Below are 24,618 nucleotides of genomic sequence, written 5' to 3' on the forward strand. Positions count from 1 at the left end.
CAGACCAAACTCAAAAGGCGCTGGCACAGAGCGTCATGGAGAACAACAGTGGAATAAAAAGATCTAACCTCCGATTCCTACAAAAATTACCATTAATTATAATCACATAATAATTCACATTTCCTGTTACTGCAGGATTATTTTCCTGCTGTGAGAAGCAGGGTCAAATTAAGATGAATTAAGTGCATCTGTATAGTGTCTGGAGCAGGCAACATTCCTTTCCCATTCCTGCTCATTGCATGGCACCACTCTGCAATGCAACAGAAATGGACTCCTCCACTTCTCCACTTCTGCTGCCTGCTGTGCAGTGTAACTCCCTCATACACTCTCAGTCAGGGTAACAGAATGCAGAGCGATGGGGAGGGGGATATCAAAGGAACCAGAACATTCAAGGCTCCTCTTTGATGGTTATTCCGGCGTATACGTCTGTCAATACTCCAGGGGCCCCGTGGCACAGGTTGCTTATTAGTGGCTCTGGGCTCCCAAAGTTCAATAAAACATCAGCTGCTAGGGAGGACCCTACAGGCCCTACAGACGGTCAGTCCCCTGGCACTGCCTCTGGTCAAAACACACTCATCAGGCATTCATCCTCTCCCCCTCCCCTCTCTGTCTCTCTTCTTTTTTCATTTTTTTTTCTCTCTCTTTTTCTCTCTCTCTCCTTCCTGCCTGGAGGCACAGTAGGAAGATGTCAGTGAAATGGGGTGACTGTGGAGTTCAAAGCAATTTGAGCCATTTCTATTCAGTCCTCCGAGGATAAACTCAATCTCTCAGAACAGTGGAGCACCTTCAATGCCTCAAGGGCTTTGCTCCCCCATACAATGGCACCTTCAATTTCCCCCTCTCTTTACTTGAGTAATACAGTTGGAGAAGTAGAGAAACACCTTCAACAGCATCAGGTGCATCGTAAGTCTACTTTTTAGTCAACTGTCTTGAGTCTTTTGTTGGTGTGTGGGATACTTTCCCCTTCCTGTCTCTTACCTGTAACTTGACTTGGACAGAAGTAGGACCGGTTAAAAAACAAAACCATTGTTTGATTGTTGGACATTAAAGACTTGGAGTCATTTTCAGAAATAGGTATTCCCACACATGGTAGAGAGACTTAAAATAACAAAATGGGTTTATATGGTGTATTTCGTATTAGGGTTTGTATTAATTGTGTGTTTGTGTCTAGTTAGGCTTGGCTGCCTGAGGCGATTTAAAGACTGTTGAAAACCAGGAAATCAGCTAGTCATTTTCATTTTGAAATCTGGTATTCCACACATGGTAGAGAGACTGCCTGATCTTGGCGATGTTTTCCTCGTTGTCTCGATTCCTGGTGGAGTCAGGATTGGGAACCGTATTTAGGAAGTGCGCGTTGTATTTCGTGGGTGATTGTACCTGTCTCTGTGTTAGTCACCAGATAGGCTGTAATTAGTTTCACTCGTTTGTTGTTTTTGTATTTTCAGTTATTTCATGTACCGCATTATCTTCATTAAAAGTCATGAGTAACCTACACGCTGCATTTCGGTCTGACTCTCTTCAAACGACAGACGAAGTTCGTTACAGAGACGTGATTATATACAAATGTAAACAAGGTTTTAAATTATTATGTTTTAGTCAAATATTATATCTGTTTGGGCTTCTTACAGTGTTTAAATGATTAGTAATTATTTTCCGGCCCCCTGACCATCCACTCAATAAAAGAAACAGCCTGCGGCTGAATCTAGTTGATGATCCCTGCATTAAAGCAACCTCCCTCGTTGAGGGATCCCTGCAGTAAAGCAACCTCCCTCGTTGAGGATCCCTGCAGTAAAGCAACCTCCCTCGTTGAGGATCCCTGCAGTAAAGCAACCTCCCTCGTTGAGGATCCCTGCATTAAAGCAACCTCCTCGTTGAGGATCCCTGCAGTAGCAACCTCCTCGTTGAGGATCCCTGCAGTAAAGCAACCTCCCCGTTGAGGATCCCTCGTTGAGGATCCTGCAGTAAAGCAACCTCCCTCGTTGAGGATCCCTGCAGTAAAGCAGGGACCTCCTCGTTGAGGATCCCTGCAGTAAAGCAGCCTCCCTCAGTGTTTTTCCCCATAATGCCTTTTCCTTTGCCGTGAACAAAGGTGAGTGGTGACTTCACTTGATGTATTAGCAGGTTCTTTTCCAATTTAAACTCATACTGGTGGTTATTATATTACTACAAATCCTCAGTGTAGCTCTGTACTCACCTCTACCCCTTGTTGAAGGTGTCAGGTTCCACCTATTGCCGGTAAACAAGCAACTTTATCAAATAATGTACAAAAACTATATTTTTCACTCAAAGGAACTTTATTCCTTACAACTTTGGCTATGGTGAATATACTATGAAGAACTAGGACCACGTGTGTTTGCAACATCTTATCTCTACAGTATGACCTATGACCTGTCCTCAAATCTCCACAACCTAATTCAGAACATGAAGAGCTTGTAGAAGAGGAGCCATCCGTGCCTATTGCTCAATGAATCCCTGAGAATATTCCTCTGCAGGTTTGTGCTTCTTTCTCTTATTGGCTCAGCAGGTCACTACAGTGTGTGTTGTTAAAGTTGGACAGCCCTGGAAAGTACATGTGGACACCTAATGACAATACAGTCAACACGGCTAGAAACAGCCTCTATCAAACAGCAACTGTCTGTGTCTGCACATCATGCCCTTGGAGAAGCACAGACCGATATGATTGGACAAAGCAGATACATCACTTTCCCTTGTTCTAAGCCGACATGCGTTTTAATGGAACACTTTATCCTAATGGCCAGAGCTGTGCACAGGTTCTCTCCGGGGTAGGATGTGTGTCTGTGCAGTCAAAAGGGCCTCTGGGCCCAATAAAAGCTTCACCTCCTTTCCGTAATGACTTCCTTGTCTATTGCAAATTACAGTCATTCCATATAAATGCTTAGATTGTAAATTACAACAAGAAGTGTTGACTTCTTGCAGGCCAAGCTTGGGCCTCGTTAATCTAATATCTGATAGTCACACATTGTTCAAGTCTGAAGCAGGATGTACCGTGACAAGGGTAGGTGTCATTGACCGTCGTTCAAGGAAGACCAAGTGCAGCGTGGTGAGCGTACATTTTCCTTTATTTAGTCAAATGTTGCAAACAAAACAAGAAATAACAAAACGACCGTGAAGCTTACAAGGGCTATAGTTCCCCTAACAAAGACAACTTCCCACAAAGACAAAAGGGAAAAAGTCTGCCCAAGTATGATTCCCAATCAGAGACAACGATAGACAGCTGTCCCTGATTGAGAACCATACCCGGCCAAAACATAGAAATACACAAACATAGAAAACAGAACATAGAAGGCCCACCCAAATCACATCCTGACCAAACCAAATAAAGACATACAAAGGCTCTCTAAGGTCGGGCGTGACAGTAGGACAATGTTACCTGACACAAGTTTGTACTGTACACCTGAGCATCCATGATTGAACCCCCAGAGCTGTACTGGGTCTTTATTTATTCTAACACGGGGGATATCCTGAATTTAATTTTATGGGGTATGGGGCGGCAGGTAGCCTAGCGATTAAGAGCTTTGGGCCAGTAACCGAAAGGTCGCTGGTTGGTCAAATCCCAGAGCCAACTAGGTGAAAAATCTGCCGATGTGTCCGTGAGCAAGGCACTTAACCTAATTGCTCCTGTAAGTAGCTCTGGATAAGAGTGTCTGCTAAATGAAAAAGTAAGTTACTGTCCTTGGGAGACCACTTCCATAGTACAGTTCAACCCTCCATCTTTGCCATAATTAGAGGGGGCTTCCCTTAGCTTGGCATCCAAGCTGATTTCACTATATTTTACTGTTGTTTCAAGTGAAATAATGTTGAGGACAGTGTTCAGTCTAGTTTAACCAGGCTAGTTGTCACTAACTTGCCACATCTCAATGGTGCTGTAGCATCCACAATGACTGGTCTCAGAGTTGTGATGATAGTCTCTGGGAGCTATCATTAAGGCACTGTCTGATTGCCGTCACAAAGACAGAGAGGATGCTGCCTACAGTACATACAGACTTCAAATAATTGGCCACCTTAATAAATGGATCACTAGTCACTTTAATAATGTTTACATATCTGGCATTACTCATGTCATATCATCTCATATACCGTATTTTATACCATCTATTGCATCTTGCCTATGCTGCTCTGTCAGTACTCATCCATATATTTATTTGTATATATTCTTATAGTTGTTGTGGAATTGTTAGATTACATGTTAGATATTGCTGCACTTTCGGGACTAGAAGCACAAGCATTTCGCTACAGTCGCAATAACATTTGCTAACCATGTGTATGTGACCAATAAAATTGGATTTGATTTTGATTGTGCACCCCAAGCAGTTACCTAGAATCCTCTGCTCCAAATCACAGTGGAATCGATTACCAGACCAACAGAGCCACTTTATCTCAAGAACTGAAGTAAACACATTAAATCATATTTTTTAACGTTTTGAGCTCTTCATTTCAATGTCCTCGTTTTCTTGTTAAAAATGGTATTGGTGTAATAATGTTTCACTTAGCCAGAATGTCTAAATTTCCCCTATTGCCCAAATCCATAAAATAGTCATCCTTTCCCATTCTCCACAGTCAATCACAATTCCACCTGAACCTGAGTAGTTTATCTCTCTGTCTCAGCGTCATCATTTCCTTCAAGTCAGAAGTTCAGGAGAAGTGTAGCAGTTTAGGAGATACTGCCCTGTTATATTCTCCTTTGACTGTCCTCATACCTTTCTTTGCTCTCCTTTTTAAGAATTTATACAATATTGTCTGACATTTTAATGAAAATTGTTTTGTGAGGGATTGTGGTGAAAACATATAGCCACCACCTTTGAGAAATTAGACAGTATGTGTCAAATATGTGTCAGATATTAGTAAAAAATGGCCCCAGTCCGTAGCACAGCTTGATCATATTGTTATGTTACTTCTTCCATTGACCTTTTCACAATTATATCCAATACTGGGTGACATCTATACCTGACAGAGAGTCTGAGCTAACTTTGACATTTCACTGAAAAGTATTCTTCAGGATTGAGAGGGAAAAAATATTGTGAATTAGAATCTTTACCCTTTCACCTTCCTCAGTCAAACCAGCCTAGTGGTTAGAGCACTGGGCCAGTAACTGAAAGGTTACAAGTTCAAATCCCTGAGATGACAGGGTTACAAGTTCAAATCCCTGAGATGACAGGGTGATTTGTTTAAAATCTGTCGTTCAGCCCTGAACAAGGCAGTTAGCTCACTGTTCCTAGGCTGTCATTGTAAATAAGAATATGTTCTTAATTAAAAAAAAAAATCTTTATTTAACTAGGCAAGTCAGTTAAGAACAAATTCTTATTTTCAATGACGGCCTAGGAACAGTGGGTATACTGCCTTGTTCAGGGGCAGAACGACAGATTTGTACCTTGTCAGCTCGGGGGTTTGAATTCACAACCTTCCGGTTACTAGTCCAACACTCTAACCACTAGGCTACTAACTTTCCTAGTTAATAAAGGTTTAAACAAATGTTTGATAAACAATAAAAAACAACTCAAAAATCTTTGGGTATCTGTGGGTTTAACCATATACTACATTGCAGAGCTGAGATGCATATGAATCTAACCAATCCCCATACACCGTCTGCTGGCCTCTCTCATGGGTAAAGGGAGCTATTGTATAGTGAGAACAGGATGAGACCCGCATGGGTTAGAATACTCAGGAACAAAGGAATACAGGAATTTCCCACTGGTAATACATACAAACACAGCCATCAGTGTGCTGAGACTGTATAATTAGGATCTCAATGATTCTAAACAGTGGTTCTACAGAGTAATATTACAAATGTTCCATATTGTTATCACTCACTTTCAAACTAATTTGTTGATGGAAAAAAATCCTAAAATGTTTATGCTTAAATCAAGATAGTTATTATTTGGTACACATCTTAAACTTTGAAATACAGAACCAGTCAAAAGTTTGGACACACCATTCAAGGGTTTGTCTTTATTTTGTAATATTTTCTACATTGTAGAATAATAGTGAAGACATCAAAACTATGACATAAACACACATGGAATCATGTAGTAACCAAAAAGTGTTAAACAAATAAAAAACATGTTAGATTTTAGATTCTTCAAAAGTAGCCACCCTTTGCCTTGATGACAGGTTTGCACACTTTCGGTATTCTCTCATCCAGCTTCACCTGGAATGCTTTTCCAACAATCTTGAAGGAGCGTAGCCTAGTGGTTAGAGCGTTGGTACTAGCAACCGGAAGGTTGCGAGTTCAAACCCCGAGCTGACAAGGTCGTTCTGTCGTTCTGCCCCTTAACAGGCAGTTAACCCCACTGTTCCCAGGCCGTCATTGAAAATAAGAATATGTTTGCTTAACTGACTTGCCTGGTTAAACAAAGGTTAAAAAAATATATATATATTTTTAATATACTTTGAGCATATTTGGCTGCTTTCCTTCACTCTGCGATCCAACTCATCCCAAACCAGGACAGGTCATCTGTAGCACTCCATCACTCTTCTTGGTCAAACCAAGCCCTTACACAGCCTGGAGGAGAGGACCAAGCATGCCCCCATTCTCATCGACAGCGCTGCAGTGGAGCAGGTTGAGAGATTCAAGTTCCTTGGTGTCCACATCACCAGCAAACTAACATGTTCCAAGCACACCAAGACATTGTGAAGAGTGAAGCGACAAAACCTATTCCCCTCAGGAGACTGAAAAGATTTGGCATGGGTCCTCAGATCCTCGAAAGTTCTACAGCTGCACCATAGAGGCATGGTTGCATCACTGCCTGGTATGGCAACTGCTCGGCCTCCCGCCGCACGACACTACAGAGGGTAGTGCGGAACTCGACCCAATGCATCACTGGAATAAGCTTCCCGCCATCCAGGAACTCTATACCAGGCAGTGTCAGAGAAGGCCGGAGAAAATTGTCAAAGACTCCAGCCACCTAGTCATAGACTGTTCTCTTTGCTACCGACGGCAACAGTACTGAGCGCTAAGTCTAGGTCCAAGAGGCTTCTCAACAGCTTCTACCCCCAAGCCATAACACTCCTGAACATCTAATCAAATGGCTACCCAGAGTATTTTGCATTGCCCCTCTGTTGTTGTCATCTAGGCATAGTCACTTTAATAACTCTACCTTCATGTACATATTACCTCAACTAACCGGTGCCCCTGCACATTGACTCTGTACCGGTACGTATATAGTCTCGCTATTGTTATTTTACTGCTGCTCTTTAATTTTCTTGTTACTTTTCCTTATTATTCTTATCTGTATTTGTTTTTAAACTGCATTGTTGGTTAGGGGGCTCGTAAGCAAGCATTTCACTGTTGTATTCGGCGCATGAGACTAATAACATTTGATTTGATTTGATGTGTGTTGGGTCATTATATTGTTGAAAACTAATGATGGTCCCACTAAGCGGAAATCATATGGGATGGCGTATCGCTGCAGAATGCTGTGGTAGCCAGGCTGGTTAAAGCGTGCCTTAAATTCTATATAACCACTGACAGTGTCACCAGCAAAGTACCCCACACATCACACCTCTTCCTCCATGCTTCACAGTGGGAATCACACATACAGAGATCATCCGTTCACCTACTCTGCATTTCACAAATTTTGGACTCATCAGACCAAAGGACAGATTTCCACCGGTCTAATGTCCATTGCTCGTGTTTCTTGGCCCAAGCAAGTCTCTTATTATTATTTGTGACCTTTAGTAGTGGTTTCTTTGCAGCAGTTCAACCATGAAGGCCTGATTCACACAGTCTCCTCTGAACAGTTGATGTTGAGATGTGTCTACTTGTACTCAGTGAAGCATTTATTTGGGCTGCAATTTCTGAGGCTGGTAACTCTAATGAACTTATCCTGTGCAGCAGTGCTAACTCTGGGTCTTTGTTTCCTGTGGCGATCCTCATGAGAGCCAGTTTCATCATAGCGCTTGATGGTTTTGCGACTGCACTTGAAGAAACTTTCTCGTTCTTGACATTTTCTGGCTTGACTGACCTTCATGTGTTAATGTAGTGATGGACTGTTGTTTCCTTTGCATATTTCAGCTGTTCTTGCCAAGTCTCTCCTTCGAGTCTTCACTATTGAGAGCAGGAACTGCCACTGGGTTTCAAACATCTTCCAGCATCTTCTATTTCTTTTGACTTTGCCAAATAACCGATCTTACTCTGGGTCCTTTATTCAAAGAACCACAGACTGTGTGGAATTGCCTGAGTGAAATACAATTAAAAAGCCATTAGTCTTTTTATTAACTTCCTTTTGATGAGACAGAGAAATGGAGAGAGATTCTGTAATGATGCTTAATTGATTTTCATTATTAGCCTGCAGTACACAATTGGTTTACTTTGTTAGTTATATTGTCCTCCCCTGGAGCTTCACGACAGTATAGTGCAGCCCTTTTATAGTGAGATAACATCATTTTGTAAACAACATTTCACCAGTGTCAAATATGCATGATTTTGAATCGAAGCAAATGCAACGATCAGGCCTACTTTATATTTTATTTTTTTTCTCTGACTTTCTTACTTTCCAGTCTGCGGGGCATCATCATGTATCAATAATGATCATTTACTGCCACCGTGTGGAGATAAGTTAGGGGGTGCGAGTTATTGAAAACTGATGCAAAATATTTTATTAGCTTTGGTTTTTATTAAGTTGTGCAGATCATGTATGTCTTCTGACCCGGTAATGCAAATGAATACGCAGGATTATTTTATTTTACAGTGAGTGACCACATCATTTGATGTATGGGATGGGGACCAGGCTTTGAGTAATACACTTTTCTTGAATTTTCCTCCATACCGGTAGATGGTACTATTTATCTGTGTTGACAGGCATCTGTGTCACGAGCTGCCCCTCTTTCAGATTTGTTTACTTCAAGCGTCATTTCAATGGCGGAACACTGAAAAAAAAGCATTTGAGCGGTCAGATTTCGGATATATTGTTCTATTACGAACGGTGAGTACTTACATTTATCATCTTGGCTAGCTAACATAGTAAAGCGAATTGTTTTGTCCCAATGTTATCTTAGTAAACCTTCTGGCTGGGGCATTTCCATCAGATTAAAGCTTTGAGATCCCCGAAATGGCAGATAACAGCACAGGTGGGAGAGTGACTAGCTTGCTAGCTAATATGTGTTAAATAAAGTGGTATGCTAACGCGGTTATTTCTATCTTGCTAACTGTACGGATAGCTAGCTAGTACAAACACTAGTTTAATCATCCAACAGCATTTACATGGGCTTTACATTTGCCAACCATCGGTTGTTTGCTAGCTGATATTAGCAAACGCCAGTGTTGCCCTAACTAGCTTCCTTCCAGTGTCCTTGCGCTAGCTGCGTTTGGTAGCCTAACTAGCTATGAATTTATATTTACTAACTAAACATGCCAATAAACAACTATTTAGTTAGCTAGCTAGTTGTTAATTGTGTCACGTGTGCCAACATTGGCACACTCGACTACCTATTCACTAGCTTGCTAGTTCCAAACTTGTCATGTCAGCAATGTTGACTAGCGTATCTCATGAATGCTAACTGTCACTTTCCCACCAGAATTTGGACCTAGCGAACTTGGTTTTAACATTATGTTATGACTTGGCAGCAAACAGTTGGCATTATTAGCTATCTAAATGGGCTATATATACATTTTTTGTTTTAATATTTTTAATTCAAGTCAGCATGATAACACTTCTTCCCCTGGGATTTCAGACCAAAGAAAAAGCAATAGCTGCAAATGCGTTAGGCGTTTACGGTAACGTCGCATTTATTTACCATTAACAGTTTGCTGCAAATTGTGCAATCTAGGGAGTTAGCCCAACTTGGCTTCAACTCCATCTATCAAACCTATCTGATTTATGTTTGTTTACATTTGACATTTTACATATGTTTGTTTACATTTGTTGATGCAACTATTCACAAGTTTTTTTGTTACATTTTTTATTTTAATTTGTTTACTCACAGGCTGGAAACTATGAGGACTCTTTTGAAACACCTTGGGAAGCTGCAAGAGTTGAACAGGAGGACTACAAGATGCTTTGAATAAAGCAATAGCTGAATTCTACAAGAAGCGGCCAAACCACCACATGCACACTGAAGCAGACTCTTATTGCAATGAAAAACCAGGTGACTATGCGTTGAAACCTTTTATCCAGTCTCTCAATGACCGCATGAAATAAATGTATTAAACATATTCTAGTATCGTTGATTCCTGTTTTTAAATGTCTTGATTCTTGATGAATATATTCACAGATGTACACAATAGTTCATTACGTTGGCTAATACTTAACATTCATGCATCTTTTTGTCTATCAAGGTTCACTTCAATGGAGGATATTGATGGTTTGGATGATGTAGAAAACAGTCTTCTCTACTACAATCAAGCTATCATTTCACTACCACATGAGACAGTACTCTGAAGCTATTGCTATCGGAGAGAGGCTGTACCATTTTCTGGAGCGTTTGGTATGTTTTGGTGTTTTTATATGGACAGTAGTATTTGTCAGACTATAAGCTCTTGTCAGAGAACACAAACATTGAAATGTATTGCATGACTACACAGTACACACACTCACACGCACACATAGTCACAGCAACTGGCAATGTTCTGATGAATCTGCCTTTGCAGCCCAACAGTTTAGCTTGATGGTGTTATTTGTCCTAGAAGAAGTTTGCTCTGGCGGTCTGCTTCTTGCTGGTGGATCTGTACCTGCTAAGTACCAGCCAGAGAAGGCCCTCCATCTCCTTGCTGCTGGAGAAACTGTCTGTACAGAAATAACAAAACGGCAAAGGGAGGTCGTGTCCCTCTAAAAGGGTGTGCTAGCATGCCATTCTCGGGTGTCATGTTTCTGACTTTGACCCATGATGTTCTGATGTTTGTTACTGTGCTCATGTATGTTGAATTTATTTTTCCACCTCTTGGAGAAAGGACTGTTCTTCCTAAAGCAGATATGTTATTCTTAGTAGCAACTGTAAGGTTCTTGTGTTGCGGCAAAGATCTGCTATCTGCGTGTGTACTCACATTGAGGTTGTCTGTCATGTCCAGAGTAATATTTCAGGCACAGTGCAAGTTCTACATTCACAGGGACCCGGTAGTGGAGAGCCAGCAGACCTCATTCAGGATAATCTCCAGGGAGCTTACTGGAGGACAGGTTACTAAAATATACTTCAGGCGCTTACACACTGACACAACATTGACCAACAAACACAGAATTGAATAGGTGTGATTTGGCGGTTGGTGGCAAATGTTGGAGCGTTGGTCAATGTTGGGTCAGTGTAAAGGTCACCTTTGAACCAAACACAATACACTCCTACTTTGGGTGTCACATAATTTTTGTTTACCCCAAAAAAATATCTTACTGAGCTTACGCTAGTTACATCTGAGTGCAGGCTATTTTGCTAATGGTTTTAAACTTCACTTACTGAGAGACATTTGAAGTCTATATTTTCTTAATGCAATGGTTATTTTCCCAAACATTGATGATATATAGCCACGATATTGCAGGTGTCAACAAAGATGGTGGAACCAGAAGGCAGAGTTCATGGCGCGATCAGCGGCAAATCAAAATGCACCAGTGTTCAACACCAATCCTTTTCCTGAGGTGGAGAAATGAACCGGAAGCAGCTTTGAATTACTTTGCTTTTTGTTACACACTTGTCGTTCTTCCTGTCCACAGTACAAAGTGCGAGCGTACATTCAGATGAAGTCTTCAAAGGCCTGCAAAAGGGAGATCAAGTCTGGTGAAGGTCATTGTTAGAATGTGAGTCATGATTATGCTAAGCAAACACATTGATAATCAGCCTGGTCCTGAGGGTCTGTTGAAATATTTTAACAACCCTGCACAACACGTGACAATGACCATAGGAGTTAGAAAGATGGCACGAAATGATCTGGAACCAGGTTATTAAACTGGCTTACTAAACCTGCTCTCTCCCAAACATCCCCTTCCTTCCTTTCCCTGCTTCAGTCGAATGCACTGATTGTAAGTCCTTTTGGATGAGGGCATCTGCTAAATGACTAGAATGTCAATGTTTCCATGCCAACCTGTGTTTCCTTCATCTCCCACTAGTCTGCTTCCTCACTCTTCCTCAAGAGTAACTTTGAGTACCTGAGAGGAAACTACCGCAAAGCAGTGAAGCTCTTAAACAGCTCCAACATCGCAGAGCACCCTGGGGCCATCAAAACAGGTATGTTTAGACCCCTGTTTACCTGGTCATACATTCAACATAGTTGTTGAACGTGCTGGAAAAGACTATGTAAAAGTATATATCCGATTCAGGACTATATGGATCAGGTTGTCTAGATGGTGTGAAAAGGGTTTAGGACTGTCCTGTTAGCGACAGAGCACAATTGAGTATTACCTATATCAGGTGTTCCCAAACTGGGGTGCACGCAATGCCGTCGGGGGTACGCCAAATAAATGTGATTCACATTTTTAAAAATAAATACATGTAAACTGCTTTTATTTTTTCCAATGGGTCTATACATTTGGGTGAGGGTCTTTTTCAGCTCTTGAGTAGCCTAGTTTCAATGACAGAAATAAAATGAAACCATCTAGTGTTCAGTGAAATAGCCACAGGAGTTTTTTGAGTGAGAATAAAGACGACTTTTGAGTAGTAAGACATATAAAAGCAACAGATACCATTAATAAGAAGGGGCTAGAAGCTTCTTATATGGTGAGCTACCGAGTGGCTAGGACAGGCAAGCCTCATACTATTGTGGAGGACTTCATTCTTGCTTCTGCCGCGGATATGGCTGGGGGAAAAGGCCCCCAAAACTATACAGACAATGTCTTCATCAAACAACACTGTTTCACAACGCATCAGTGACATGGCAGGAGATGTTTTGAAACTAAGTACTGTCGCATACAAGCCAGTGAATTCGCCATTATAGCTCGATGTGTCCAACAGCTCCTGGTATATGTCGTTACATTTATGGGGTGGTTAAAAAGCTTGTCTCTTCAAACCAGGACAACAGGAAAGAATATTTCTAAAGTACTGGACAGCTTTGTGACATCAAATGGACTTTTTGGTGGTCAAGATGTGTTGAGCCTTTATCTGTACTGATGGTGCAAAGCCATGGCCGGGAGACATAGTGGAGTGGTAACGCGCGTGCAAGCATTTGCTTTCAGCCACTTGGGTACACTGCAGCATCCACTGAGAGACCCTTTGGTACACTGCAGTATGCACTGAGAGGCTCTTGGGTACACTGCAGTATGCACCGAGAGGCTCTTTGGTACACTGCAGCATGCACTGAGAGGCTCTTTGGTACACTGCAGTATGCACTGAGAGGCTCTTTGGTACACTGCAGTATGCACGAGAGGCTCTTTGGTACACTGCAGTATGCACCGAGAGGCTCTTGGGTACACTGCAGTACATGCACTGAGAGGCTCTTTGGTACACTGCAGTATGCACTGAGAGGCTCTGGGTACACTGCAGTATGCACTGAGAGGCTTCTTGGTACACTGCAGTATGCACCGAGAGGCTCTTGGGTACACTGCAGTATGCACACTGAGAGGCTCTTGGGTACACTGCAGTATGCACTGAGAGGCTCTTGGGTACACTGCAGCATGCACTGAGAGGCTCTTGGGTACACTGCAGCATCCACTGAGAGGCTCTTGGGTACACTGCAGCATGCACTGAGAGGCTCTTGGGTACACTGCAGCATGCACTGAGAGGCTCTTGGGTACACTGCAGCATCCACTGAGAGGCTCTTGGGTACACTGCAGCATGCACTGAGAGGCTCTTGGGTACACTGCAGCACACTGCAGTATGCACTGAGAGGCTCTTGGGTACACTGCAGCATCCACTGAGAGGCAGTACATGCACATGAGAGGTGCCACTGCAGTATGCACTGAGAGGCTCTTGGGTACACTGCAGCATGCACTGAGAGGCTCTTGGGTACACTGCAGCATGCACTGAGAGGCTCTTGGGTACACTGCAGCATCCACTGAGAGGCTCTTGGGTACACTGCAGCATCCACTGAGAGGCTCTTGGGTACACTGCAGCATCCACTGAGAGGCTCTTGGGTACACTGCAGCATCCACTGAGAGGCTCTTGGGTACACTGCAGCATCCACTGAGAGGCTCTTGGGTACACTGCAGCATGCACTGAGAGGCTCTTGGGTACACTGCAGCATCCACTGAGAGGCTCTTGGGTACACTGCAGCATCCACTGACTGAGAGGCTCTTGGGTACACTGCAGCATCCACCGAGAGGCTCTTGGGTACACTGCAGCATCCACTGAGAGGCTTTTGGGTACACTGCAGCATCCACTGAGAGGCTCTTGGGTACACTGCAGCATCCACTGAGAGGCTCTTGGGTACACTGCAGCATCCACTGAGAGGCTCTTGGGTACACTGCAGTATGCACTGAGAGGCTCTTGGGTACACTGCAGTATGCACTGAGAGGCTCTTGGGTACACTGCAGTATGCACTGAGAGGCTCTTGGGTACACTGCAGTATGCACTGAGAGGCTCTTGGGTACACTGCAGTATGCACTGAGAGGCTCTTGGGTACACTGCAGTATGCACTGAGAGGCTCTTGGGTACACTGCAGTATGCACTGAGAGGCTCTTGGGTACACTGCAGTATGCACTGAGAGGCTCTTGCTGCCATAGGAATGCCTGACAGCTTGAAAGACGGTTTGGACACTACAGTGAAAATGTTTAACTTTGTTAAAGCAAGGCCCCTGAACTCTCGTGTATTTTCTGCATTATGCAATGATATGGGCAGCGACCATGTACCGCTTTTACAACAGAAGTGCCCTGGTTATGAAGGGGCAAAGTATTGGCATGCTTTTTTGAATTGAGAGACCAGCTTAAACTTTTCATTACTGGCCATAATTTTCACTTGTCTGACCGCTTGCATGACGAAAGTTTTGCACACGACTGGCCTATCTGAGTGATGTTTTTCTAGGCTGAATGATCTGAATCTAGGTGGGATTACAGGGACTCTCCGCAACTATATTCATGTGGGACAAAATTGAGGCTATGATTAAGAAGTTGGAGCTCTTCTCTGTCTGCATTAACAAGGTCTTAACACAGGTCTTTCAATCATTGTATGATTTATTTTTTTGTGCCAATGAACTCAAGCTTACAGACGATGTCTAATGTGATATAGCGAAGCACCTGAATGAGTTGGGTGCGTAATTACACAGGTACTTTCCTAAAATGGACGACACAAACTATTGGATTTGTTATCCCTTTCATGCCCTGCCTCTAGTCCACTTACTGAGCACTTATTACTTACTAGTCACTTACACATCTGAGCAAGAGAGCCTCATTGAAATTGCAGCAAGCGGTTCTGTGAAAATTGAATTTAATCAGAAGCCACTGGCAGATTTCTGGATTGGGCTGCACTCAGTTTGCCTTGGAAAATCATGCTGTTAAGACACTGATGCCCTTTGCAACCACGTACCTATGTGAGAGTGGATTCTCGGCCCTCACTAGCATGAAAACTAAATACAGGCACAGACTGTGTGGAATATGATATGACTGTGACTCTCTCTAATACAACCCAACATTGCAGATTTATGTGCATACTTTCACGCACACCCTTCTCATTAACTTGTGGTGAGTTTTTCACAATTCTCGATTAACAAATTAAGTTTATATGTAAGAAAGCTAAATTATTGATTTGATTTGGTCCTATAAGAGTTCTTTGTCACTTCCCATGAGCCGCGTTATGACGACAACTCACACTCATTCTTATGTTTTATGAAAGCATTGTATAATGTATGTGTGGCAGGGTTACAATGATGGCAAAAACAACATTTGAGAGTGTGCTGACCCTGGTGCTAGAGGGGTACAGCTGACCCTGGTGCTAGAGGGGTACGCAGCTGGAGGTTGAATGTTTGAAGGGGTACGGGACTATAAAGTTTGGGAGCCACTTCCCTATATGAAAGTGAACTTCCGCTAAATGTTCTGTCTTGTTTGTTTCTACCATCAGGTGAATGTGTGCGCTGTATGTTCTGGAACAATCTGGGTTGCATACACTTTGCCATGGGGAAACACAACCTAGGCATATTCTACTTCAAAAAGGCCCTGCAGGAGAACGACCACACGTGTGCACAGCTGGGGGACGGTGGGGCGACGGGGAACGGGCAATGTGAGTCAACAAACTGGGTTTAACGCCATTCAAAGCCACAGGACAGTTTCTCGGACACAGAATAAGCGTAGTCTTGGACTTAAAAGTATGTTAAATGCCGATTCGGACATCAAAATGGTATCTTAGTGCAGGACTAGTTTAATCTGTGTCTGGGAAACTGGTCCTACATGTTTCTCCTGTCATTGTACGCCGACTAGCTCTGTTGTCTCTCTGTCCTTCCAGCTAAGCAGTTCTCGGGCATCCCCATGTGTGCGCTGCTGGCCAACAAGCGTTATGAGTTGCTGTATAACTGTGGGATCCAGCTGCTGCACATCGGCCGGCCCCTGGCGGCTTTCGACTGCCTGATGGATGCTGTGCAGGTGTACCACTCTAACCCTGGCCTCTGGTTACGGTTGGCAGAGTGCTGCATTGCTGCCAACAAGGGTGTGAGTTGTGATTTTTAAAAACACACACTCACACACACACTTGTTTTCTTACAGTGAAATAAAACTTAACAACATTCAAATGTTGCATTTTGTTATTTTTCCAGAGCTTAGAACAAGACAACAAGGGTCTTCCGAGTAAAAAGGGCATTGTTCAGGCCATCGTTGGGCAGGGCTACCATCGCAAGATCATCCTGGCATCACAGTCCACCCAGAACACAATCTACAGGTCCGTTTTCCCTCTCCCTATGAACCTAACCAGTGCTGTCCAGGAGATGGCGCTAAAACATTTGTTTACGTGGTAGTGATTGCTGAAATTAGAGGGTACTCTGAGACAACTCAAGATGTTGATCATTACTATATCTCCATTAACCTCTTGGTTTACTGTTTCCTCTCCTAAATGTGGGTGTGTGTAGTGATGGGCAGTCTGCAGCCATTCCGGTGGCCAGTATGGAGTTTGCAGCGATCTGTCTGAGGAACGGCCTTGTCCTCCTCCCTGATCACCAGCAGCAGGAGAACAAGGCAGAGAACGGCTCCAAGACAACCAGCCAGTCAGGCAGCACAGAGAGCGGCTCAGAGAACAGCGACGCCTGCAGGTCAGTGTCTCATCTCACCCTGAGATTGGTGCTAAAACATGCCTTGTCAAATCTATTTTTGTAGAGCACTGTGGTTAAGATTATAGACTATTAACAAGGATTCAGCTCTCCATGTCCTCTTATAGAAGAATAACTTTACAGGAAGTATCTTTCTTTCCATTTCCCTGACGCCCTTATCGTTGGTTTGACAGTGGGAAGGGTCAAGAAGGAGACAAGTTCCTTTCTGCAGCACCGTCTTCACCTCTGAGGAAACAGGAGGTTGAAAACCTCAGGTAAGAGAGACTCTCTGCCCAGACCTTTCTGTTCCCCTTCCTGTCTCCCCCAGTCAGTTAATAATCCTTTCTCCCCTTCCTGTCTCCCCCAGTCAGTTAATAATCCTTTCTCCCCTTCCTGTCTCCCCCAGTCAGTTAATAATCCTTTTCTCCTGTCTTCAGTTAATAATCCTTTCTCCCCTTCCTGTCCCCCAGTCAGTTAATAATCCTTTCTCCCCTTCCTGTCTCCCCAGTCAGTTAATAATCCTTTCTCCCCTTCCTTTCTCAGTCCCTTTCTCCTTGTCTCCCCAGTCAGTTAATAATCCTTTCTCCCCTTCCTGTCTCCCCCAGTCAGTTAATAATCCTTTCTCCCCTTCCTGTCTCCCCAGTCAGTTAATAATCCTTTCTCCCCTTCCTGTCTCCCCAGTCAGTTAATAATCCCCCCTTTCTCCCCCCCCTTCCTGTCTCCCCCAGTCAGTTAATAATCCTTTCTCCCCTTCCTGTCTCCCCAGTCAGTTAATAATCCTTTTCTCCCCTTCCTGTCTCCCCCAGTCAGTTAATAATCCTTTATCCTTTTCCCCTTCTGTTTTTCCATTCTCTGTCCCCTGCCCTGGTCCTCCTGTCCCCTTTGCCCTGGTCCTCCTGGGTCTCTTTGCCCTGGTCCTCCTGGGTCTCTGTTTGCCCTGGTCCTCCTGGGTCTCTGTTTGCCCTGGTCCTCCTGGGTCTCTGTTTGCCCTGGTCCTCCTGGGTCTCTGTTTGCCCTGGTCCTCCTGGGTCTCTGTTTGCCCTGGTCCTCCTGGGTCTCTGTTTGCCCTGGTCCTCCTGGGTCTCTGTTTGCCCTGGTCCTCCTGGGTCTCTGTTTGCCCTGGTCCTCCTGGGTCTCTGTTTGCCCTGGTCCTCCTGGGTCTCTGTTGCCCTGGTCCTCCTGGGTCTCTGTTTGCCCTGGTCCTCCTGGGTCTCTGTTCTCTGGACTAATTGGACAAAGCTTGCCCTCCACTTTTCATTAGGAGGGGGTAGAGTTGGGGAGGATGTGCTGAATGAAGGGCTGACCCCACAGGGAAAGTTTACGAGCAGCCCCGTCAACTACTTGGGTTTATTTCCTGGAATCCCTGAGTGTTCTGTTGCCAACCAGTGAGAGGCCTGGGAGAGACACGACCACTACAGTCCAGACTCTCCCCACCTGCACTTTTCTTTAACCAAGAAAAATAATTGAAAGAACTGAATGTATTGTTTAATTAGTATTCATTTCAATATAGAATGATATTCCCCCACATCTGAAAGTTATGCAACCCACTATGTTTCCCAGTGCGGGATTGGTGTGATCTGTTGTTGTCCTGGGCGTGCTGACTGGGTCCTCCTATATGGTGTTGTCTCTAGGTGTTCCCTCCTGGCCTGCAGTGCCTACGTGGCCCTGGTGTTAGGAGACAACCTGATGGCCCTGAACCATGCAGAGAAGCTCCTTCACCAGACCAAGCTGTCTGGATCACTCAAGTAAGACCTCTATCCATCCGTCTCTCTCTATCAATCTGTCTCTCTCTATCCATCTGTCTCTCTATCTCTTTCCCCACTCAGATAAACTCTTACACCAGATGGACCTCATTCCTCTATCCCCTTTTCCCTTAGCCTTTCATCCTCACTCCCCTTTCCCCTCAACACCTCTTTGATTCTTCCTCTCCCCCTCCTTCCCGCTACCCATGCACCTCTTGTTATCACTTCATTAACCTCCATATGACTTACCCCCTCCCCCAAAGCTTACAGCACTCAACATGACTCACCGTCTGGTAATGGTAATGTGGCCCTAGCAGACCTCTTGACTCTTCAGACTACTTAATGACTTCATGACCACAGACTTCCCGTCAGTCCCTCCTCCTTCCTTGGATTGCACCACAGAATGTGGAGGGTTAATGACAGAGTAGGGGGTATCCTGCTGTCCTCCTCACCACAGAATGCGGAGGGTTAATTACAGACCATGTCCCTAGACTGCACTGCTGTCCTCCTCACCCCAGAATGTGGAGGGTTAATGACAGACTAGTGGGGTATGCTCACTGCATAATGTGGAGGGTTAACAGACCATGTCCCTAGTTACTGCACTAGGGGTCCTCCTTCCTGCTGTCCTCCTCACCACAGAATGTGGAGGGTTAATGACAGACTAGGGGGTATCCTGCTGTCCTCACTGCATAATGTGGAGGGTTAATTTCAGATTTGGGTGTGGTCATTTTGCTGTCCTCACCACAGAATGTGGAGGGTTAATGACAGACTAGGGGGGGTATCCGGGAGGATTAATTGACCATGTCCCTGCTGTCCTCCTCACCACAGAATGTGGAGGGTTAATGACAGACTAGGGGGTATCCTGCTCACTGCATAATGTGGAGGGTTAATTTCCGGTCATTTTGCTGTCCTCACCACAGAATGTGGAGGGTTAATGACAGACTAGGGGTATCCTGCTGTCCTCCTCACCCCAGAATGTGGAGGGTTAATGACATACTAGACTGCTGTCCTCCTCACCACAGAATGTGGAGGGTTAATAGACATACTAGGGGCGGTATCCTGCTGTCCTCCTCACCACAGAATGTGGAGGGTTAATGACATACTAGGGTGGGTATCCTGCTGTCCTCCTCACCCCAGAATGTGGAGGGTTAATGACAGACTAGGGGGGTATCCTGCTGTGCTCCGTAATGTGGAGGGTTAATTTCAGATTTGGGTGCGGTCATTTTGTTGTCCTCACCACAGAATGTGGAGGGTTAATGACATACTAGGGGGGTATCCTGCTGTCCTCCTCACCCCACCCCAGAATGTGGAGGGTTAATGACATACTACGGGGTATCCTGCTGTCCTCCTCACCCCAGAATGTGGAGAATGCTGGATGTGGAGGGTTAATGTATTTCTTCTAAAATAAGTAAAAAAATCGGTAAATAAACTTTTGGTCACCACACCATGTACATCCATAACCTGTGGTGAGATCTGAAAACACCAGTAGGTGGAGGGCACCCTCAAACATGAAAGAATTAGAGCAGATTGCTGCTGAAAGGGGGCCAAATTGTCAGTAGAAAGGTGCAGCAAGTTCATTGATGGCTACAAGAAGTGTTTGTCTGCCGTTATCTTGGCTAAAGGCTGTGCAAGTTTCAACTCCGGGGTGCCAATCATTTTGTCGTTGGTCTTTATTTTCTAAATTGTAAATTCATCTTGGCTCAAGTTTACAAAACTAAATTTGGTTCTGCAATGTTGAAAATCCAATAACAATGTTCAGGGTAAAAAACGTAATGTCAAATTGATTTGAGAATAGGGGAATTATTTAAGGAAAGTGCAGGGGTGCCAATATATTAGGTCGCACCTGTACATACTGTAAAACTCAGTATCAAATAGCCACCAGTCCCATTTAATAGCTAGGCAACAGCAGACATTTCAGCAAATTAACTGTTTACGTGATTACCATTCATCGTTTACGAGGTTTAATGTTTGATTTGTGATTTGTGACATAAAAAATCAATTATGGCAATCATCCGTTTTTATCGGCAGATAGAAAGCGCTAATAACTGCTAGCTAACCGGCCAGCACAAAAACACAAAACTTTAGGAGTACAGAAAATTGTCCGACCACCCTCTAGTGGCAAAAGTAAGAACTGCTGAAAATGCACAGTCATAAAGGAGACTCGTACATTTTTATAGAGGCGCATACTAAGACAAAATAAACCTGACCGTGTAGGAAATTGATTAAAATAATGCTGGAATTGGGCCTCCCGGGTGGCGCAGTGGTTAAGGGCACTGTACTGCAGCACCAGCTGTGCCATCAGAGTCCCTGGGTTCGCGCCCAGGCTCTGTCGTAACCGGACGCAACCGGGAGGTCCGTGGGGAGACGCACAATTGGCCTAGCATCGCCCGGGTTAGGGAGGGCTTGGTCGGTAGGGGTGTCCTTGTCTCATCGCGCACCAGCGACTCCTGTGGCGGGCTGGGCGCAGTGTGCGCTAGCCAAGGTGGCCAGGTGCACGGTGTTTCCTCCGGCGCATTGGTGCGGCTGGCTTCCAGGCTGGATGGCGCTGTGTTAAGAAGCAGTGCGGCTTGGTTGGGTTGTGTATCGGAGGACGCATGACTTTCAACCTTCGTCTCTCCCGAGCCCGTACGGGAGTTTTAGCGATGAGACAAGATAGTACAGCTACTAAACAATTGGATTCCATGAAAAAGGGGTAAAATTCAAATAAATAATGCTGGAATTAAACAATTAACAATGCAAAAGCTGTGTGCATTAAGGACAAAGAATCCGGCTCAAATAGAAGTCTCTAAGAAGTGTGTTGTGTTGAGTGATTTAACGCCCGGGCTGTTAATTGAAGTTTCATGGTAGATCACCTTTTTGACAGTAAATACAATTAGCTATGTTCACATCCCCATGAACAAGCCCCAATACTAGTGAGTCAATGGTGCATCTGATTCTGTCTGACGGTGCATCCTCTGTCTCTCTGTTCCAGGTTCCTGGGACACCTGTATGCTGCAGAGGCCCTCATATCCCTGGACCGGATCTCAGAGGCCATCGGTCACCTCAACCCAGAGAATGTCACTGATGTCTCCATGGGGGTGTTGTCCAGCGAGCAGGACCAAGGTTAGTCCTCACACCCACCCCTCCTCCAATCGATGGCTCTGCTGGAAAACACAGCACCCCAACCAGTATTCTGCCCTAACTGAAATGACCTATCCATTTTACCACATGATGGTTTGATGTCTGAGTCACATGATGACTACTGGATCACTGTTTGATAGTGTGTTTGTGTTCACAGGGCCAGATAAAGGGGATCTGGAGCCTGTTGAGTCATGTGAGTGTATATATACACACACACACTTATCACCTAACACACTCCCTGCAGTCTCAGTAGAGACTCCCCATCTGTGTGTGAGGTGACATCCAGTGATCATGTGTTGACAGGGTGTGTTGTGTGTTGGTACAGCAGGGAAGCAGACTCCTCTGTGTTACCCCAGCACAGTGAGCTCAGCCCGGGCCATAATGCTGTTCAACCTGGGCAGTGCCTATTGTCTGAGGAGTGAGTATGAGAAGGCCCGCAAGTGCCTGCATCAGGTACGGTTCATACTCGCAGGCACACGCCCACACACACAGCTACAGGACATACTTATCTCTTGGAACCATTCAGATGTGTTATTATCCCAAACATGACTGGGTTTAGATGTCTGTGAACCTGTTCCTCTCTCCCAGGCCGCCTCCATGGTGAACACCAAGGAGATTCCTCCTGAAGCCATCTTACTGGCTGTCTACCTGGAGCTGCAGAACGGTGAGTCATCTCTCTGGGGTCTCATTCCCACCTGCAAAGTTGTGATGTGGGGCCCTCAGGTTTCCCAATCTGGCCCTTATGATAGTTGTCTTTTCTAGATTCTTATTGACTATTGTTTTCTAGCATAGTATGAGGTAAGGGGGAGGGGTTCCAAGGAAGTGTTGAGACTGATGTCAAACTCTTGACATTCCAGTTCTAGAATTCTCCAGGTAGAATGCCGAAGGCCACACTCTGGCACAAAGGCAGTGATGACAGATTACTGCTGTCAGTCAACCTCTATCCAGTGTAGAAAGGTCAGGGGTCAGGACCTTATGACCTTACTAAGAGCTGTGTATGATCTCACCGTTTCCCTCTGCCTCTCTTTATGCCCCTTTATGTCCCCACCCCCCTCTCCTCACTTTTCCCCATGTCCCCACCCCCTCTCCTCACTTTATGTTCCCACCCCCTCTCCTCTCTTTATGTTCCCCCCCCCCTCTCCCCACCCCTCTCCTCTTTATGTTCCCTTTACCACCCCCTCTCCTCTCTTTATGTTCCTCTCTCAGGGAACACACAGCTCGCCCTACAGATCATCAAACGTAACCAGCTCCTCCCTCAGTGCTCCAGGCGCCCTCTCCAGACACACGAAAGAAGCCTGTTCCCTCCTCCTTCCAGCCTGTCCAACCACCCATCCAGATGCCCTCACCCTTCACAACAGTCCAGCGCAAATGAGTCCTCAACCCTTGTTCCCCTAACCCTCCTTGCCCCATTGCACAGCAACACGCACCTGTCCACCTCTCATCACTTCACCTCAGTGTATTATTTATTTAAGGCAAGCTGACCCCAACTCAGTGCCGGTGTAGGGTGAAGTTGTCCCTAGATGCTGATCTTGACTCAGCTTTGTATTTCCTCCCACTAATGGTTAACATTGGTGGAGAGGAAGCTGATCCTATATCTGTATCTAGGGAGATTGAACTCCTCAGCGCCCAGACGGAGCCCCTCCAGGTCAGGTCCTGGTATGAAATGCAGAGGTCTCCTGTCGGGTGGACGAAGAGTGTGTTCACGGCCCAAATTACACCTTATCCCCTATGTAAGTGCACTCCTTTTGACCAGAGCCCGATGGGGCCCTAATAAAAGTAGTGCCCTATATAAGGAACTGGGTACCATTTGGTATGGAGCCTTTATTCAGTGGCTATCACCTGCAGTGTCTTTGGGGCAGATCTGACATGATTTCTCTGTTCTCTGAGAGTTTTAACTTTCCATTTGTGACAGCAACATCCGTTATGATCTATACTGACTGACTTTTGCTTGGGGCAAATTAAATACCTGTATAAAAAAATAAATTTTATTTACAGAAGTAAAGCTGACTTGCATTTATATGGCTGGTGGGTCTGTAATAGTTTTCAGACCCTTGAGGGAGAAGGTGGAGTTGAGCTGCTCTCATGTCAAAGGAGGAATATGCTTTGTGTGGGGGAGGGGTTAAGAGGTTGCTGTCTGTCCTTTTTAGAGGAGGGCACAAGGACCACACAAACTAAAACCTGGTTTTGGTACATAGTACAACTCTTGATTGACCAGGGCCCATCGGGTTTGGAATAGGGTGCCATTAAACACCCCAACTATTGATCTTTTCCTGTTTACCTGTATTTATACATTGTTTAATGTACACATGTAACAGTAAAGTTTTAGACAAATGCAAATTAAAGTTGGTCTGATGGTGCCCTCTGTCATCGGCCTCCCCTTTACTTGAACAGAGAGGAAGGCCCCCCCCCACATGTTCCATGACATGAGGAGACCTGGACCACCCATTGTAATGTACCTTCAGTAAATCAGGTGATGAGATAAAGGAGACTGGGGTGTTACTTCCTAAAGCCTCCCCTTCCCTGCTGCCAGACTGAGCCATAAGAATACTCCTCACTAAACACATGGCTTTGCCTGGTCACTGATCACCTCTTGGTATGTGGACACACTGCTTTTCTGTTATTCTACAGTGCCTGAATAACAGTGGACTCAAAAAAGAG

At 44.7% G+C, this 24,618-nt stretch overlaps 1 pseudogene; it reads left to right on the plus strand.

Moving 5' to 3' along the window:
• LOC127926456 (CCR4-NOT transcription complex subunit 10-like) overlaps positions 1 to 23,466 on the plus strand; it is a 38,607-nt pseudogene extending 15,141 nt beyond the window's left edge.
• Positions 23,467 to 24,618: the final 1,152 nt, after the last annotated feature.

Source organism: Oncorhynchus keta, unplaced genomic scaffold (genome assembly GCF_023373465.1).
Source record: "Oncorhynchus keta strain PuntledgeMale-10-30-2019 unplaced genomic scaffold, Oket_V2 Un_contig_7609_pilon_pilon, whole genome shotgun sequence".
NCBI classification, from domain to species: domain Eukaryota; kingdom Metazoa; phylum Chordata; class Actinopteri; order Salmoniformes; family Salmonidae; genus Oncorhynchus; species Oncorhynchus keta.